Source organism: Marmota flaviventris, chromosome 10 (assembly GCF_047511675.1).
Source record: "Marmota flaviventris isolate mMarFla1 chromosome 10, mMarFla1.hap1, whole genome shotgun sequence".
In the NCBI taxonomy this organism is placed as follows: Eukaryota; Metazoa; Chordata; class Mammalia; order Rodentia; family Sciuridae; genus Marmota; species Marmota flaviventris.
Genome location: NC_092507.1, coordinates 75,635,988 through 75,656,193, shown reverse-complemented (window position 1 = coordinate 75,656,193; position 20,206 = coordinate 75,635,988). Strand labels below are relative to the sequence as shown.

At 37.8% G+C, this 20,206-nt stretch overlaps 2 pseudogenes; both read left to right on the top strand.

The window, feature by feature from the left end:
* The window catches only part of LOC114092518 (guanylate-binding protein 5-like), a 33,708-nt pseudogene that overhangs the window by 12,261 nt on the left and 1,241 nt on the right, over positions 1-20,206 (top strand).
* LOC139707328 (guanylate-binding protein 3-like) lies at positions 8,214-19,928 on the top strand (annotated as a pseudogene).

Here is a 20,206-nt window from a genome sequence, read left to right as displayed (position 1 = left end):
AGAGACAAACCCACAAGTAGAGTCAACTCATCTTTGACAAACAGACCAAAAACATGTTGCAGAAAAGACAGCATTTTCAGCAATGGTGTTGTTAAAACCAGATATCCACATATAAAATTAAACTAGAGCCATATCTATCACCCTAAAAAGCCAATTCAAAGTTGATAAAAAAAAACTCAGAATTAGACTACAAACTGTGAAACTGGTAGAAGAAAATATAGGGTCTACACTCTAACACATCTTCTTTAATAAGACCCCTAAAGCTCAAAAAATAAAAACAAGAATCAATACGTGCTATAGTATCAAATTAGAAAGGTCCTGCACAGCAAAGGAAACAAGATTGTGAAGAGAGAGTCCACAAAATGGGAGAAAAATTTTGCCAGTTACTCTTCTGACAGAAGATTAATACCCAGAACATATAAAGAACTCAAAAACCATACATCAAAAAGCAAACTACCCAATCAATAAATGATTTAATGAACTGGACAACATTTCTCAATAGAAGAAATGCAAAATTATATGAAAATGTTCATCACCCTTATTAATTGATACATCCTTAGCAATGCAAATCAAAACTACACTAAGAAAAAAAACTACATTGAGTCTTCACCTCACCTTAGTTAGAATGTCAACTATCAACAATACAAGTAATAATAAAAGCTGGCCATGTATGAAGAAAAAGAAAATTTTACATATTTTGATGGGCCTATAAATGAGTACAGTCATGGAAATCAGAATTGCATTGCCTCAAAAGACTAGGAAGAGAATCACCATAAGATCCAGCCATTATACTCCTTGATATTTATCCTAAAGAACTGAAATTAGCATGCTTAAGCAGTGTAATTCACAATAGCCAAGTTATGGAACATGCTTAGGTATTGGTCAGCAGATGAATAGATAGAAATCATGGTAAATATACAAGTGGATCTTTACTCAACCATAAAGGATGGAATTTTATCATTTGCTGATGAATGTTTGGAACTGGAGAATTCATGGTAAGTGAAATAAGCCATACTCAGAAACTCAAGAGTTGAATGTTTTCTCTCACATAGGAAAGCAAGAGAGAATAAAGAGGATCTCTTGGATATAAAGGGAGAACAAAAGGGTTGAAGAATGTGGTATAGGGGGAGTCAGGAGGGCAGGGAGATGCCCAACAAAATAAATTTAGAGGAAGAAAAAATTGGGGGCTCATGGTTTCAGAAATCTCAATCCAAACATGACCCACTCCATTGCTCCGGTCCCAACGTGAGGCAGAACATCAAGACAGAAGAGTGTGGCATGGGAAAGTTGCTCTCCTTATGGCAGCCAGAAAGTGGAGAATGGGGAGAAGAGCAACAGGGAACATGAACCTTTACAAAACATGCCCCTCAGTAACCTACATCTTCCTGCCATGCCCCACCTGCCTATAGTTGGCACCAAGTCAGTCTATTCAAATAGGATGGACCGACTAATTAAGTTACAGCTCTCATAATCCAATGATTTCAGCTCTAAATTTTCCACAGGAACTTTTAGGGGAACAGTTCATATCCAAATTATAACAAGGAGGAACTGGGGAATTAAATAGCTAAGCTATGCTATGTGCATGTATGATCATATAATAATGAATCCCATTTTATTCATAATATAATGCACCATTAAAAAAATAAAGAGAAAAGAGACCAGTGGGGTACAGGATAAGGATCCAGGGGAGAGAGGTGTGAAGGGAAAAGGAAAGTACTGGGAACAAAATGAAGCAAAGTGTTATGCACACACATGAATACACCACAACAAACCCCAATATTATGTGTAATTACACTGCATTAAAAAAACTTTACAAAAAGATCTTCCGAAGAACCAATCTGCAGCTTTGGGAGGTCCTGCTCTGTGAAACAGTGGGGACAGCAATGGCTAAGTTGTACAGCAGACTCTGGCCTTGAAATGAGATTGGGACAGAATCCTCTCCAGAGTGGGGTTGGGGGAGGTAGCGGGTTCTTGCCCTGAGCAGGTGCACAGCTGGCCTGCCATTCTTCATGCCTTATTCATAGAAGGTTATCAGGTCCTTTTCCTTCTCTGGGTCATCCCACACTCTAAACTCCACAGACTTTATAATTAATACCAACCCCTTAACAAATGCTTGCTTATTGATTCACAGATAAATCTCTGAAATCACTACCTGTCCAGGTGATTCACAGTGCTCCTTAGTCACCCCTGGTTATAAACTGGGATCAACATCCAAACACACAATATGTTGTTTATTGTGGAATCAGCTGAAGTAAATTACAGGAATAAATAACATTGTGCACAAGTTCCCAACTGCTATTGTCATCTCTAATTTTTGAGCAGGATAAATCCCCTTTTCTGGCTCTAGTGGCTACCATAAGCCTGGTTTCTCTCCCAGTCTGAGGCCCAGTACAATTCCTCATTCCAGGCAAACTTTTCTATCTAAACACCATTATGTAAATGGTTATGTAAATTACTGATCTTTGCTAAATCAAACCCTTACATGTCAGTGTTGTACATAGTTATTTCATATTAAATAAATAACAAATGGTCTAACAAGTTAGTGACCACTTGAATAGCCATACCCAAAATATTATAGAAGTAACCCAGAAATTGTGTCGTCAAATGCATCTTTTCCTAGTTAAGTGGAAATATCTTTATTTCTATCTTATGTGTATTTGTATTATTTTAAAAATCACTTCATTGAAAATAAATTTATAATACAAAAAACTCAATACAATTAAAAAATAGCCACTAATCCCTTCAATTAGCTGACAATTCCAAAAAGTAGAGTATTTATTCTTTCAAAGTTTTATCTTGATAGATTTGTGAGTACTTTTTACAGATGAAATCACACTAAATGGATCTAAAAGTAAATCATTCTTAAACCATATTTCCAAATTTATGTTTAGACAATAAATTCACTTTATCTAGAAACAATATTGACAGGTAGAAAAATTCAGTTTCTTTACATATAAACTTCACAAAAAGATTCAGTTTTCCCTGGAAATATATTTGGTTTGCTTGAAAGAAAGATCTTATTGGTCTGAAAGAAAAGCAACTGATTTCCTGTCATTATTCCTGTTTCAAAGCAGCCCAGCCCTGCTTTCACTTTCAATCTCACTTATAAGGGGAAATGAAATTTCAATTCGTGTCCTAAAATGGACCCTAGAATTATTTCATGGAAGTCTGGGGATTGCTTAATTGTTATCATTTACAAAAACAACAGGAAGCAGACAGGCTAAAAAAGTTAAAGAAGGTGAGATGATGCAAAATTGGTGAGTCCTTATCAGTTTTTCTCAAATCAGGATTAACCATTGATACACAGAGTAGAAGGATTAAAATATGAGCCCCTATTAATGACAGCCTGTGAAAGAATCTTATTTTGGGGTTGGGCTTTAAATCAATGATTCAAAAATGACTGTCCACATCATATTCTCTCTCTCTCTCTCTCTCTCTTTCTCTCAGCACTAATGTGTTCTGAAGGCTTTGGAAGAATGATAGTAAGTAGGAAAAATGTAAACGAATAGCTTTCATCAAATAGTCTTATTGACTATTACTAAAGTCAACATTTAAAAACTTCTTAATCTGCAATTGACCATCTCTGAAAAATTTCAAAAACATATATGAGGAGCACTTTTTGGAGTACAGGTTAACAATAATCTACTGAAGTATTTCACTATCAAAAATCAGATATCATAGACCACAGGGGGAGACTAAAATATCTCTTTTTAAATCTCATTAGTAGGATCTTGGAACCAACAGAGAAGATATTCTTTCCAGTTATTCTCACTGAATCTGTTACTCATGGAATGAGGAATGTCCCAGACTCAGGGATATACTCACAATTGTGTGTCTGTCACCACAATTGATGTGACATAAGTAATGATGTCAGAGAGACAAAGACACAACCATCTGAGAAATTAATGTTTAAACACATATTTGCAACTATAACTTGATATTCTGTAAACTCTCCTTTGGATGATTTCCACTCTCCCACCTACTCAACCAGCTGTGTCTGCCCTCAGATCACACGTACCCTCCAAGAGATACTGTGTCTAATTACCCAATCTTCCTTGTCTACAACCTCTTCCCCAGGGAGGCAAGAGATCGTATCAGGTTATAAGAATGTCCTACCATATGGGGACAGACATCAGTATGTATGCACTGAAGGAAGAAAAAAAAAAACACTAAATATGTGGAGCTATTCTGTAGAAAATTCTCCCAATCAGCACACATGTAAAATTTTAAAGTGATGAATCGTTTATCGTCTTGGCCCACTTGTTTTCTCTAATTGTTTTATTTTTAAAAAATTACTATTTATCAAATTATTACTGAACAAAAAGAAAAGTAAAAAAAATTGAAAATCATGGAAACATTTTTTCTAACTATTATGCTACCCAAACAATGACTTCTAAGGAATAAGCACTTGAAATATTACAGTCTCTAGTTATCTTCTATGCCAAGGACCCTTAAGCCAATGATATAAGGTACATAAAGAAATGTTCATATGTCTGTCTTGGGAGGATCTAGGGAAGAAAATCTTCATGGAATTGCTAAAGCCTGAGTACCGGCAAATGTGTCCTTTCCATGTTCTGTCACTTCATGCACCTTCTGCAACCCACTGGTGCTGTCCTGTCTGTTCTACAGAATCTTGAAAAACAAGGATTGCTATGACTTTTGATTTTGATGTCCTACTCAGGTTCACTGAGTCGGTGACCGTATATCTAGCATGAGTCACATTTCAAGAAGAGCCTTATGCCTCCACTGATTTTTATCAAGCAGAGGCCCAATACCAGTCTGGCCCTTACCTTTGGACATATATATAAAAGTTAAAAACAAAAAGATGCAAACAAATAAAAAACTATCTTCATACAGTAATTTCCTGGAATTTTTCTATTTTTTATAAAAGGAACTAAATCTACTTGTAATGCACACTGAAATATGTGGAAGGTGGATATTATTCACCTCTGTATCTCCAAAATGAAAAAAATAAAGTAAGGAAAATAATAGAAATTACATGATTTCTATGTTCAAATATGCTCCAAATGATGATTAATTAAAAATGCATTTTTGATACATAGAATTTATTTTATTTTGATGTCTATAATTTATTTTATTAATTATTATTTTAATTCTACATATTTATGGTGTACAGTAAGGCCACTAGATGGATACATGTATATAATGTGTGATCTTCAAATCAAGATACATAGCAGACAAAAACATTATTATATATAAAACAACCAGTTTTCATTTGCTGATACACTCCCCAATGTCATTCATTCAGAAGTTTTCCAGTTATTCTTTTGAATGCCATCTAGTTAGGCCTTCTCCATTGCCAAGAGACACACCATACTCATTGGTACTCAACAAATTGCCTCATCCTCCTTGGTTTGCCCTCTATGAACGAAAGTTTCCTACAACATTCCAGAAATTGCCAAGGCAAAGAAAATCAGAAATGAGAATTTAGTCACCTGGCAAGACTGAATTGTTGGGGGAAGCTGCAACATTTTGGAAGAGAGGCAAGAAACTTTCTTAGCCAGTTTTTACTACAATAACACTGCATGATAATACACAATACAAGTGATTGGATTATAAGAACTCCTACCTATTTCCTGCTCATGTAACTAAAATTGGCTACAGAAGGTAAGCTCTAGGTTCTGGGTTAGGGTCAATTCTAAGCTCTGTGTCCTTTCCATTTGTACTCAAAAAAAAAAAAAAAAAATCTCAAAATGAGATTTTTATTCCTTTCTGGGGTGCAAGTGGTACATAATAAGACTGATAAGAATATGGAATGTCTTAAGAACTCTGTCCTTTGCACTCACATTTCATTGGCAAAGTAAGATAGATAGTCAATTCAATTATTCCAGTGTGAAAATATAATCATTCTATGAGATCAAAGAGAAAACTCAATATTCAAATCTATTACACATAGAATTTGGCCTGATCAGCAATGGCTTGATGATATGTGAATGCAGCCAATAACTAATCATTACCTGTTGTGGCTTGTTATGGTTTGGATGCAAGGTGTCCCCGAACAGCTCACAGGTAAGACAGTACAAGAAGGTTTAGAGGAGAAATTTGGGGGTTGTAAGAGCCTTAAACCAATTAGTAATTTAATCCCCTGATAGGGATTAACTGAGTGGTAACTGAAGTGGTAAGGTGTGGCTGGAGGAGGTGGGAATTGGGGGCATGCCTTTGGGGTATACATCTGTATCTGGTGAATGGACACTCTCTCTGCTTCCTGATCACCATGATGTGAGCTACTTCCCTCTGCCATACTCTCCCACCATGATGTTCAGCCTCACCTGGAGTCCCAAGAAATGGAGTCGCCTTCTAAGGACTAAGACCTCTGAAACTATGAGCCCTCAAAAAAATTCTTCCTCCTCTAAAATTGTTCTGGTCAATTTTACTTACAGCAGCAAAAAAGCTGATAAAAATATGGCTCATCAAGGATTCTACTAAGTGACTAATCTCTGTGGAACCTTGCTTATGTCAGTTGCAAAATGACATCTTGAAGACCCAGGTACTCACCCTTGTTTCGCTGGTCTTATTTAGGATGGTCTCTAAAGTAGTAGAAGACTAAGATCAGGGGTCAAAGGGCTAACTATACTTGATTTGCCATCAGGCTACCTATCAAATAAGATTGAGGTAGATGATAATGGGATCATTGAGAATACATAATATTTAAACAGAGCACTCCAATAAAAACATTCTCATTCTAATGACATTCAACATTGTGTATATCACACTAATTACTTGGTGAAGGGGCACAAGGACTAACTGAGAGCAGCTCATTACCTTTGGAAGAAAAGAAGTCTTATTCCTTAAGATTTCCAGGCTCTCCTTCAACAGCTGGCTGCCCTAGAAATTATTGCTTTGTCTACAAATTCTCACCATTGTGATGATGACAGCTTAGGCTACAGGAACAGAATGGGCAGCTGACAGCAGATGAGTGTTTTAAAGAAAGGGAACACTAAAAAAAAAAATAGAAAAGGGGGAAAAATAGACTGGCATGGAGGAGTCATCTTCATTCCCTAATCAAAGCAGGATCATGTCAGGCCACCAGTGCACTTCTCTTTCCCTCAAAGCCTACTGAAAACAGGAAAGAGAGAGAGAGACAGAGAGACAGAGAGACAGAGAGAGAGAGAAGAGCATGGAGTTCAGCTGGCAGCCATGGGAGCCACTTGCTGTTGCAGGGACACACCCTGGTGCTAGCTGTGGAAGTGCTGCCCTCTGCTGGTCCATCTGGGAGGTGACTGCTTCACCACAGACCTCTGAAAGGAAGTAGAGGGAGGAAGGCAAGAGGAGGGGCATTCCTGTTGTAGGCAGCTGTCCAGATCCCAGAGGCTTAGGGATCCAGCAGCACTGGATAAAAATCCCCTTATTCTGCTCTGGTGTTAGTCCTTGGAAAGCACTAGGGACAGACACATAGATGCTGAGGTCTTGTGTGGATCCTGTTTTCTCCTATCACATGGAAGCTATGAACAAACCCTCTCTGTTCATCTCTGTACCAAAGTGTCAATTTCAATTTTGTGAAATCTTTGGCCTCCAAAAATGAAAAGAAAGATCTGTGGTTCCAAAACAATTTATTTCCCTTTTCAGTGGTACTGGGGAGGGCTTGGAGTGAGCATTTTCTAACAATGAAATCTGTTATCGAGTCACAAATTTAAAAGTTCTTCCACTTAAAAATGGTGCAAGTGTGTAAAGGGGAGCTTCTGGGGATGACCTGGAGACAGTGCACATTGTCCATACCCTCAATGGGCATCAGGTTTCACCCTCCAAGGACTTCTTACTGTCTGCAGAAAGATAAGGGGCTTTGCCATCAGGCTCTGTGCAAGTCAGTGAACCCATTTCCTAGGGAACTCAGATTGCCCATGAGTGTCATGGTATGCTCAGGGATGCCGTCAGTCAACCCATCACAATGTGGTATTGTATCAACACCTGATTTAACGGTAGCTTCTTGGGCAGGGGAAATGTGTGCTGACCTGTGAGAAATGACTGAGCAACTTCAGATTCTGTTCCTAGGCCATGTGAACTTCCCCACAACCCCGCACCTCATCTCACAAACTGTTTACTGCTTCTTCAGAAACTGTGAAACCTCAATGGTTCATCCAGGAAGAACTGAGTGAAGTTTCGATTTCAGTTCTATTCATCTTCACTTTTTTTGGGGGGGTGGGGTAGCTGTAATATCCTGTTTGTTTTCAGCTTCTAAGAAAAACGGTAGATTTTTGGAGGAGCCAGGTGCACTAGCAACTGAGAACCTGTCCTCTGAGTGCTGAGCCCTTGCCAGGTGAGTGAGCTGTGGAACTGGCTCTCCATGAATTTGTCAACTAAAAACATCAGTGAATTCCCCAATGCAAACTCCACTCAGGGATTGCACTGGAGAGTGAAGGAAAACCATGCACGGCCACTGGGAGTGGTCACACGGAATTTGTCACAAAAGGTTCTGTGCCCCCACCCCCAGCTTAGAGGTTCTCTTCTCTACAGAGGCAGCAGGGAGGGGAAGTGTGCTCCCTATACTCCTGTCCTCAGTGGTCTCCTGACTTATTCCTATACCTGCCCTCAACACAGTCCATGAGAACCTGCATTTTCTCTCATTTTCATGGAGGCCTTACCTTATTCCCTGCTTAGGTTTTTCTGAGAACTTGTCATTATCAGATCACAGTTGATTTTGTTTTGTTTATTATCTGTTTCTCCACTAGAATAGAGATCCTTGAGACAGGAATTAACATTCATTTAGTACACTCTTTGATAATGGATCTCTTGAGCAGTATCCAAAACATGGCAAGGATTCAAAAAATATTATTTGACTTAATGAGAAGAAATTCTTTTGTAATGCCTAATCATAGTTCTAAACATTGCTCATCTCTTACTATTTTTTATTCTTCCTCCTTTTACCCCAAAATGTTGATATTCTCAGGGCTCTGTTATCAGTGTTTTGCTTTCCTCAATCTCTTCTCAAAAATCTCAGGCAATATGTTCTTCCTCTCTCTCCACATTGTTTTTTTATTGGTGCATTATAGTTGTCAATAATGATGGGATTTGTTTTCACATAATTGTACATGCACACAATATAATAATATAATTTGGTCAATTTAACTCCCCAGCACTCTTCTTGACCTCCTGAGTTTGACTTATTTTGCTTAACATATGGTCTCATGTTCTATTCATTTTCCTGCAAGATTATGGCTGAATATAGCTACAGTGTGCACATATACCACATTCTCTATTCGTTCATTTGTTGATGGTTACCCAGGCTAGTTCCATAGTTTGGCTATTGTGAATTGTGCTGCTATAAACATGGTTATAGGTGTATCACTATAGCATGTTGACTTTAATTCTTCAGGGTGAATACTGGGAAGTGGTATAGTTGGCTCATATAGTGATTCCATGTCTAGTCTTTTGAGGAAACTTGATACTGATTTCCACAGAGGTTGTACTTATTTACTGTCCCACCAACAGTGTAAAAGTGTTCTTTCCTCTCCACACCCTCTCCAGTATTTATTAGCATTTGTGTTCTTGATGACTGCCATTCTGAGTGGTATGAGATGAAATCTCAGTGTAGCTTTGATTTGTATTTCCCTAACTGAAAATCATGTTGACCATGTTTTTGTGTATTTGTTGGCCATTTGTATTTCTTCTTTTTAGAAGTGTCTGTTTGGTTTATTTGTCCATTTATTTGCTTGTTTCTTAATTTATATATTTTGGATATTAATCTTCTGTTGGAAGTTTAGCTAGCAGAGATTTTTTTCCCCATTTTTTAGGCCTTTTTCTTCACCTTCTTGTTTTTTTTTTTTTTTTTTTTATGGGCAAAAGCTTTTTTACATTTTATGTCATCCCATTAATTAACACTTCACCTTATTTCCTGAGCTTTAGGGGCCCTATTGAGAACGTCATTGTTTGTGTCTATATGCTGAAGTGTTGACCCTGTGTTTCTTCTAGGAGTTACATAGGTTTTAGTCTTATTCTTAGGTCTTTGATGCATTCTTAGTCAATTTTTGTGAAAGGTGAGAGGTAAGGGTATAGTTTCAATCTTCCTATGAGTAATCAGTTCTCCAAGCACCGTTTGTTAACAAGACTTTCTTTTTTCCAAGGTGTGTTTTTGGCAACTTTGTCAAGGCACAGATGACTGTATTAGTATGTGTTTGTTTCTGTGTCTTCTAATCTGTACCATTGTTCTATGTAGCTGCTTTTATGCTTGTAACATGCAGTTTTTTTTACTATAGCTCTGTCATATAATTTTAAATCAGGTATTATGATGCCTCCAGAATTGCTTTTTTTTTTTTTTTCATTTGCTTACAAATGTTTTGACTATTCTGCTATTCTGGCTCTTTTATTCTTTTTAATTGATTTTAGGACTTTTTTTTCCCTAGTTCTGTGTAGAATGTCTTTGGTATTTTGATGGGGATTGCATTTAATGTATATATTACTTTGGGTAATATGGCCATTTTTTCACAATATTAATATAATTAATTAATTATGATTATTATAATTAATATAAAAATTATATTATTATAATTAATATAAAATTATATTATTATAATTAATATTTTAAAAGTCACTGATTCATGAACATGGGAGTTCTTTTCATCTTCTGAGGTCTTCTTCAATTTCTTTCTTCAATGTTCTATAGTTTTCATTGCAGAGGTCTTTCACCTCCTTGGTTAGATTTATTCCAAAGTAGGTTTTTGTTTTCTTTTTCTTCTTTTTTTAGGTTATTATGAATGGAATTGTTTTCCTGATTTCTTTGTCAGCAGATTTATTGTTGTATATAGGAAATATATTGATTTTTGTATGTACAGATTTTGTAACCTGCTACTTTGCCAAATGTTTATTAGCTCTAGCAGTCTTTTGATGGAGTGTTTGGATCTTTTAAGTATAGGATCATATTGTCTACAAACAGTGATAATTCGACTTATTCCTTCTTGATTTTTATTCCTTGTATTTCGTTCTCTTGGCAGGCAACATTTTTTGAGTCCTTAGAGGAAATACAAGATAATGTACATAAGTCATCTATACTAGGACTTAACATGCTAGATAATGTTTTTCCTTTTAAAAACATACAAAATGTAGAAAGTTAATGTAAACATTCCACAAGCAGAGAATTGACATGTATGTGCCTCGAATAGCCATCAAAGATGACTTCAAGATCCTGGGATTCACTGAGTGGCTTTTCAGAGTTACAGGTGACCATGGCATTTGAATCTACTATGAAGCCCCCCATTTGTTTAGTGGGAAACTGGAATGAGCAGCTAACAATGAATTCAGAAGCCTTGAGAATTCTTGACAAGATATGTCAACCTGTGGTGGTGGTGTCCACTGTAGGGACATATCGTACAGGGAAATCCTACCTCATGAATCATCTTGCAGGACAGAATCATGGTGAGTATGGTCCTGGGGCAAGGGAAGTTGCCTGGAACCACAAATAGGACAAGCTGATCTCACTTTCACTAGGGTCCTTCCACTAAGGAAAATTTCTAATTCTTACCAGCATATTTATAACCTCTCACCTATCCAAAATTATCTCATTCTTTGTCCATTAATAAAGAGCTCCTCAACCTTATCAAAATATCTGCTTCACTGTTCTTCCTGATGCCATCCACTCTCACCTTCTCTGGGGCTCTAGCAATCACTCCCTTTCCCTCATCTGAATCCTTTTGTCCAAGCAATATGACCATTTGACATAGCATGCAAATATAGTTAATTTTGTCCTTTAAAAAAAATGGATGGGCAGAAAGATGCACAGTAAGATCTCTCTATATCCAATGTCCAAATTGAGCTACCAGTCCATTTTTTCTCTATTTATAGCAAATCTTTGATAAATTAGCATGCCACTTTCTTTACTTAGTCTTTTGTAATATGCAAACTATAACAGAGTAAAAAGCATAAGTGTACAACATAGTTAATAAATATAAAGTGAATAATTATGTAATCACTATCCAGATCAGGAAACAAAACCTTACCAACATTCAAAAGCCAAATCATCCTCACACTGTCATCAAAGCTCATTAACATTTTTGGTTTTCGGGGCACACTCTACTCTTGCTTCTAAATAATGATTCTGTAGTTTATTATACATACTACAGAATAACTTAGTTTGGTCTTCTTTTGACTTTTATATAAAACAGACTGTGGTATGTGTATTCTTGTGTGTCTTTCTTCTTTTGCTCAAGAAGAAGTTTATGTGCATCCTCTGTTTAACACACATATCTGTAATTCATTTGTTTTCAAATGAATTTACACTGTAGTATGCTTATGCCTGAGGATACCACAATTTATTTATCCATTTGATGTTGATGAGCAGTGGTATTATTTCCAGGTTTTATCTTTAATGAATAAGGTAGTTATAAATATTCTCATATTCTCAAATTTATATCTTGGTGTATATGTACAAAAACTTCCCTTGTTCAACAACTAGTTGAACTCAACTTGAAGCCAGAGGACACTGGAGCTTTTCCTGATCAGATAAAAATACGTAGGAAAATACTGGTTGATAGAGTTTACACTAATTCTGTAATGTGAAAGAATTTGAGCACTCGAAAGAATGAGGCGAATTGGGGTCACAGAGTGTTTTTGAGAAAGATAGACAACACTTGTATTGATTTATCCTTGTGAAATAGTAGCAAACACTACCTTGCTCAACACTTTATGTTCCTACAGATTTAACCACTGTAACCCCTGGCAGCTTTACCTCTCAGTGGTCACTCTATGTTGTGTTCTCTTCCCTCACAGGCTTCCCTCTGGGTTCCACAGTGAGGACTGAAACCAAGAGCATCTGGATGTGGTGTGTGCCTCACCCCAGCAAGCCAAACTGTATCTGGGTTCTCCTGGACACTGAGGGCCGGGGTGATGTGGACAGGGTGAGGGAGAGAATGTGCTGTACTCTTTATTCATGTGCCATTCAATTGGTCACCTCAGTCCGACATCTGTGACATATTCTTGTACTTGCAATCCAATTATGAATAAGGAGGCTAAATTCCATTTCCACAAACTTCTCTAGCAACTTAAAATACTTTGGTTGTTTGAGTCATTTGTTTTTTGCTGTCAAAAAACCTGACAAGAACTATTTTAGGAGGGACAGTATATTTGGGGATTCATGATTTCAGAGGATTTGGTCCATAGATAGCTGGCTCCCTTTGGGATCAAAGTAAGGCTGCAAATCATGGTTGAAAAATGTGGTGGAGGGAAATGACTCACATGATGATCAAGAAAAAGACTCTACTCATCAGATACAAAATATGTACCCCAAAGGTACGCCCTCAGGGACCCACATCCTCCAGGTACACGTTCCCCACCTTCAGTTACCTCTCAATTAATCCCCTTAGGGCATTGATTCACTGATTGGGTTAAGGCTTTCATAATCCAATCATTTCTCATCTGAACCTTTTTGCATTGTCTCACACATAAGCTTTTCGGGGACACCTCACATGCAAAAAATATCATTGGTAAATAAGGACAGATTGGGAAGGGGTATATATTCCCCAAAGATAAACTTAAAATAACCCTTTTTACTCTAAACTTTTTAAATTTGGATTCATCAGGACTTAGTGCTGCGGAAAGGCATATTGTGTCCAAAAAATGTGCATAAGCCCAAGGTACTTTGGAAGGATATTCTAACAGGACAATGGAAAGGTCCTGACCTAGTAATTGTCTGGAGTCGGGGGTCTGTTTGTGTGTTTCCACAGGGAGAACAGCAGCCGATTTGGATTCCAGAGAGATTAATCAAGGTCCTGACCCAGTGATTGTCTGGAGTTGGGGGCCTGTTTGTGTGTTTCCACGGGGAGGTGGAGAGGCTTGTGGGAAGCCGGTGGTGGCAGTTGGGCTCTGAAGGTTTTTCCTGAGGAGCTGTTTTGTTTGGCGTGTGTGGTTCTAAAAATAAAGTTCGTTTCTTTTGACAAGTGGCTCCTGAATTGTGCCCAGCCAGACTGCGGCAACAGATCTTCTTATTTTTAACACTGAGATGTGAAATTTAATTTAATAAGTACACACCAAACAGCTGAAATCCAAGGCTCTGTGCTAAGTGCTACAAATCTATCAGTCAATAAGATAAAGACCTAGAATCACCTTTTAGAGACAAGAAATATGGAATGAGATCACTACAAAGAAAAGATGCAAAAAGTGGGAAACTGATCCAGCCTTGAGAGTTAGGGAAAACTTCCTGAAGAAAGCTCTAATCTGTGGAGTCAGTGGGTTTGGTAACGTTAAAAGTAGAGGCCATGAAAATAGGCTTTTGGCGAAGGAATCCATTTAAATAATCTTCAGAAGAATTTCAGCTTCATCATTAAGATTTTAGTCTGGGTCTCTGAGCTCTGGACATGAAATTTTCACTGTCTAATAGCATGAGCTAGATCCAATAAAATTACAGCAAATGGCAAAATTTTAGGTGTTTAATCTTTACACAATTAGTTGAAATCAGTCTTTTTACCTAATTTATATTAGTCTGAATCTATGAAAGTAGCAGCAGTAGATCTTTGGCTTCAGTACTGCACATTTGGTAAGGGGGCAGGGCAAGGAAGGAAAGCATAGACTTAGAAATTCTGAATTTAAAAATTTAGTTTTGCCGTTCTCAGTTATCCTCTCAGTAGAACACCAGTATGGACGATTGACTTGTAATATGTTGTGGTTTGCATAAAACCATTTCTTTGTATCTAATTGCAATTGTCAAGAGACAAAATGTAAAGGATCACCTGTGGAGTAATACCTGTGAGGAGGCGCACAAAGAACAGACACAGACACAAAGGGTACAAGCGACCAGACAGGATGGAGCGGAGTGAAATGAAGTGGTGGAGAAGAAGTGCAGAAGTGTCCTCTCCTCCCTGCCTGGAGGTTTATTAACTCAAAAAACACATACCTCCCTTTACCATGACTATATTCTAATTAGTATTTCTTTAACCCTGAGTGCTAGCTAACTGAGATAAGGTCCAGGTTAGAATAAACAGGGGGCCCTTCTTCTCTAAGGGCATTACCATGGAGACCAGATAATGCCTGCATAGTTGTCTTATTACCTCAGAGGGAGGAGGCTGGGCATCCCAGTTCTGGGAAACAGGGTAAACTTGTGAAGGACAATGCTTTGTCAGCCAGGCATCCTGTACTTTTGCACAGGAGTTTTCCAGTAGCTAGGTATCTCCTAGCAGCCAGGCATTCTGTGTCTTTGTACAGGAACTTCCTGGTCACCAGCATGCCACCATAACAAAGTTTGTAGACTCCAATCTCAAACACAGAATTCCCACAACAAAAAACAGAACATAAGCCAATGGCAGCAGAACTACTATACAACTGATAACGGGATTTGAGTAGCATCTGGACCTATTTCAAAGCCTTTTAAGTCTTGCCATTAATCTCATTTAGGTCTCTGTTTTCACTCTGGCCTGCACACTCACTGCTTCAGTGAAATAAAAGAACCCTGTGCTCTAACAACTGAGGCTTGCTGCTGCTGGTCCTTCCACTTGCTGGACCCCTGCAAATTCCACAATTCCATATTCTATCAGCGCTTCAAAACTCAGCTAATGACTTCTTGTTCTGAATTCTCAGAGCAATTATTCACATTCATGGACCTCCCCACCCCACGTTTCTTTTCTTCTTCTTCCTTCCTTCCTTCCTTCCTTCCTTCCTTCCTTCCTTCCTTCCTTCCTTCCTTTCTTTCTCCCTGTCCCTCCTTTCTTTAAAATAATTTTGGTTCCCTCTCCTGACAGATTATCATTTGGTCTGTGTTTATATGTGTAACGTGTATCTGCGCCTCTATAAAGTGATGTTCCTGTGATCAGAGACTGTCAGAACTTTGTATCTACAAAACCAAATGCAGGGTGTGGCATTTTGTCAGATGTCAAAAAAAGTGTTGTTCAACTTAATTGAAATGTGATTACATCCTCACTACAGCCATGATGAAGATGAAATTTGTTGGGAGTTATTGCCCAGTTATTATGAGACACCTACTATGTCTTAGGTATTTTATTAACTATTTTATGCACCTTGAGAATGACTTTCATTTGTCTTCATAGCTACACAAACTAATATTCTGAGAGAGACAAATATAAATATCAATAATGGGATTTAAATTTAGCATTATCTTAAAATTTTGTTATTTTACCTATATTCAGAAAGAGTACAGCTAAAAGAAAGAATGAATTGTGATAGTAGGAGCAAATGTGACTCCATTTTGTTTTATGACTTCATCCTGTAAAACAACCATGCCAAGTAGAAGAGTCATGACTGGAGCAAGATGTTCTTTTCCTTTTGCTATAGAAACCTTTAAGAACACGGAACTACCTAATGGGGTATTGTTTCTGTAACTAGGGTAACGGGGCTCTGTTTCTGTAACTGGGGTGACTGGGCTAACTGTGATTGGTTAGGCTTCCCTCTGCTTGACTGCACTGTCCTGCTTCTGTAACCTGGCTTGCTTGCATTGGCTAGACCCCCCTGAACATCCCTTTTGCGGTTTTCAGGCTTATAAGGAGTGTCCTTGCAATTGTTCGGGGCTGATCAGGGGTATGCTTCAATAAAGGCTTGATTTGATTATATGTGAGTGGTCTGGAAGTCAGTTTATGAAACCCAGGGACGAAACTTTAACTATAACAGAATAACTTTAAATGAATGAATGAATGAAGAGTGGACTTGTAAGTCCTTTTCTTGTGTGCTTCGTAGGGTGACCCTAAGAATGACTCCTGGATCTTTGTCCTGGCAGTGCTTTTTAGCAGCACCTTTGTCTACAATAGCATGGGCACTATCGACGACCATGCCCTGGAGCAGCTACAGTATCCTTCCAAGAACCAAACAATCATGTCTTATCGAGGGAGGTTAAGAGAATAGCAACTGAGACTGTTCCTTCTCTCTTCTAACTTGATTGTCTTGGTTGAGTAAGAGTGGACCCTGGGGAAAAAAAAGGAATGTACATAAAACTTATTGCTAAGTGATCTGGAAATTGTTTCTCATTCCTTAGCTAAGATCCCAGCTATGTGACTGAACTAATGCAACTAATCAGGGCAAAATCTGACCCCACACGAGATGAAGTAGAGGACTCCTCTGAGTTTGTAAGTTTCTTTCCAGACTTTGTTTGGACTGTTTGAGATTTCACACCGGAACTGAAGTTGGGTGGACACCCCATCACAGAAGATGAGTACCTGGAGAACGCCTTTAAGATGATTAAAGGTATCCAAGGGTAACCTTGGTGCGGGGAGTTTCAATTAGGAGGTGGGATCAACTAAGCCCTGTCTGTCAGTGCTCAATATAACTGTTTATTTGAGACTGGATTTGAGGCTCTTGTTAATGGTGATGATGATTGACAGGGGTCCATGATTTTCATATTTATTTTATAATAATCTTCAGAGGCTAAGATTTAGATTTACTAAGGAAATTTAGGGCTCAATGTTGTACCAAATAATTTTAGAACAATCAGTACCATGAAAAATTGTGAGGAGTACAATCAATGCCATCACTTTTAAGGCTCATATATTTGTTACTTATGAAGTCTAACTGCTCCTTGTATTTTGAGGAAAATAATTTATCAACCTAGAAATAAGTAAACCTAGAATCACAGGAAATGTAAGGACCTACTTTAAAAGATATTTCACTCATTATTCCAAAGTATATAGTAACATTCTTCAGAGAAAAGATGTTTGTATAATAAATCCTTCATGGGGTGGGGGAACCCAGTGATACTGTCTAAGTCTTCATTTTACCTTTTTGACAATATCACCTTATTTATCCCACAAACTTACATGGTGTCATGTTACTACTTAGCAGAGTAGATAAGTACTATTTATAAATTCTTTGAATTAACATTTATTTTGCACAGCTGATTTATGCCACAGAATCTCTGTGAGACAAAGTCAAATCCAAAATAATACGACATCAAGAAGTACACATCACATTGAAATTCACTTTACTTTGGAGTTTTCTGTGGAAGGAAATTCTAGACATAATTATTGTGTGTGAATTTGGGGCTTTGATTTTGAAGCATTTTCTCTACAGTTCTGGGTATCATCTGTCCTCTTCATGTTACTTTTCCCAGCAACATCTTGTTCTTATTTCTAGCATTACTTTAGTGAAGAGCCCACATCTTATTTATGACATGGGACTGCAATATCAGAAAAGTCTTTCTGATAATTTTTGTGATTAATCAGTCGTTTCAATCTTTTAATAATTAATTTATCTGCCATGATGCAAAGGGTAAGGAGACAATTTATAGGTTTCTCCACCCATGATGAGTATCTGTCTCCCCTTCCTCTCCAAAAGTACTTTCTTGACTCTCAGTTTTGACCAAAAAAAAGAAGAATATTGATGTTCAAGTTAACTTAACACTGCTTTTTTATGATTGAATGAAGGAAGATCAGTGGCTTAGGAGCTGCAGTTAGGCAAGGATTCTTAGAAAAGTCCTCAATCTCTTTTCCTACAGACTTGTCTACTCAATGAGTGTTCTTTTTACAGGAAAGAGTGAGAAAATCCAAAATTCCAACAGGTCTAGAGAGTGTATCAGATGTTTCTTTCCAAAACAAAAGTGCTTTGTCTTTGACTTGCCTAAGAGTGACAGAAGCCTTTATCACATTGATAAAGTTCCACAAAACCAGCTAGAAAGAAATTTTCATGTGCAATCAAAAAATTTCTGTTCCTATGTCTTCACCAATGCAAAGACCAAGACCCTGAGAGGGGGAATCATTGTCACTGGAAATCGTGAGTTTCTATTGTCCCAGTGTGTGTCTCTGGGGGGTTCAGTATGTATGATAACACTGTAATTCTTTTATGAGTTTGTCAGTAGTTCTGTTTGCTTTTGTAAGAAATGTGGAGAAGCAGGCATTCGTGCCACACACAGAAATGCATTTTTCTTAAAGTTTTCATATCTGAGGACTTGTTGAAGCTTAACACATCTCACAAAATTAGTATACTAGTTTGTTTTCATATAAGGTGTAAGACAGTGGTCCAATTCCATTCTTTCCTACCTCTTTATTCTGTTCTACTGGAGTTTGTGTTGATTTTTATGCCAGTACCATGCAGTTGTGATTACTAAATAATACAATTATATATGTCATATATGAGACAGATTATTATTCAGTCTTTAAAAAAAAAGCCCTACCAATGATAACAACATGGATTACCCTAAGAATATTGCACTAAAGGAAATGAGCCAGACACAGAAAGACAAATGCTCTATAGTTCACATTCAGTGGCACCATAACATACATCTATAGATGAGTAAGCCCTGCCCACCTGATGTACAAATGTGACTGTAGACAAAATAATCTGTTGTGTACCTGAATGTTACTAAGAGTAGACCTCGTCATTCTCATGAATATAGAAGAATGTAACTGTGATGTAATCAATATGAAAATTGGCTTGATTGTAGGAACCATATATCAATGCAGACATATATTAAACATCATGTTGTACACCTGCAATGTGTACAATTTTTATTTGTTAATCTCAACAAAGATGAAAAGAAACTCAGAAGTAAGCCTAGAAAAGTTTCATGGTATAGGTTGGGAGATACCAGTCAAGGAAACTGTAGATGTGATCCTAGTTAAGAAACCCTAGATGAGATAGAGAAAAAGGATGTGCACATACCACAAACAAAGGACAGGATATATTTCTAGACCTGCTCCTTCATCTGACCAGGGCTGCAACCTGAGGTGGCAGGTGGGGAGCATTCATGAGAGAAGAGGCTGCAAAGGTAGGATAGAGCTGCTATACAAGGTTTTCATGTCTCAGCACAGAGCATGAACTTCCGTTGTTACACAGAAGGAAAGAAATCTCTATGGGATCATAACTACGAAGGATGCAAATTTTAAAGTTAGTTTTATGGTTTTATGGAATAATACCATCCTCATCTGAAGACCAGATCTTTGATACCTAAAGTGTTTTTGTTTGTTCTTGGTTCCCCAGGCAAAGGAGGTCCTCCAGAACTTCCTACATCCACTGTCTGCCACAGAAAAATCCATTCTGCAGTCAGATAAAGCCCTCACTGATGGACAGAAGGCCATAAGAGGTATAGGGGAGATCATAGCTTTCAGAGGAAGGGAAGGTTCCTGCACAGAACTTGACTACTGGGCAAGACAACCTTCCTGAAACCAGAAGCTTCTTCCTGCTATTGAGCACAGGCTCTGCTAAATCTGAGAGCAAGAGGGGAGTCCAGCAAATAGTTTTCAATCACATTTGCAAACATACTCTTGCTGTTGTGGCTATTGGGCAAATTGAGAGATTCCCCTCTTGCCTGTTCTGAAATCACCTTGGT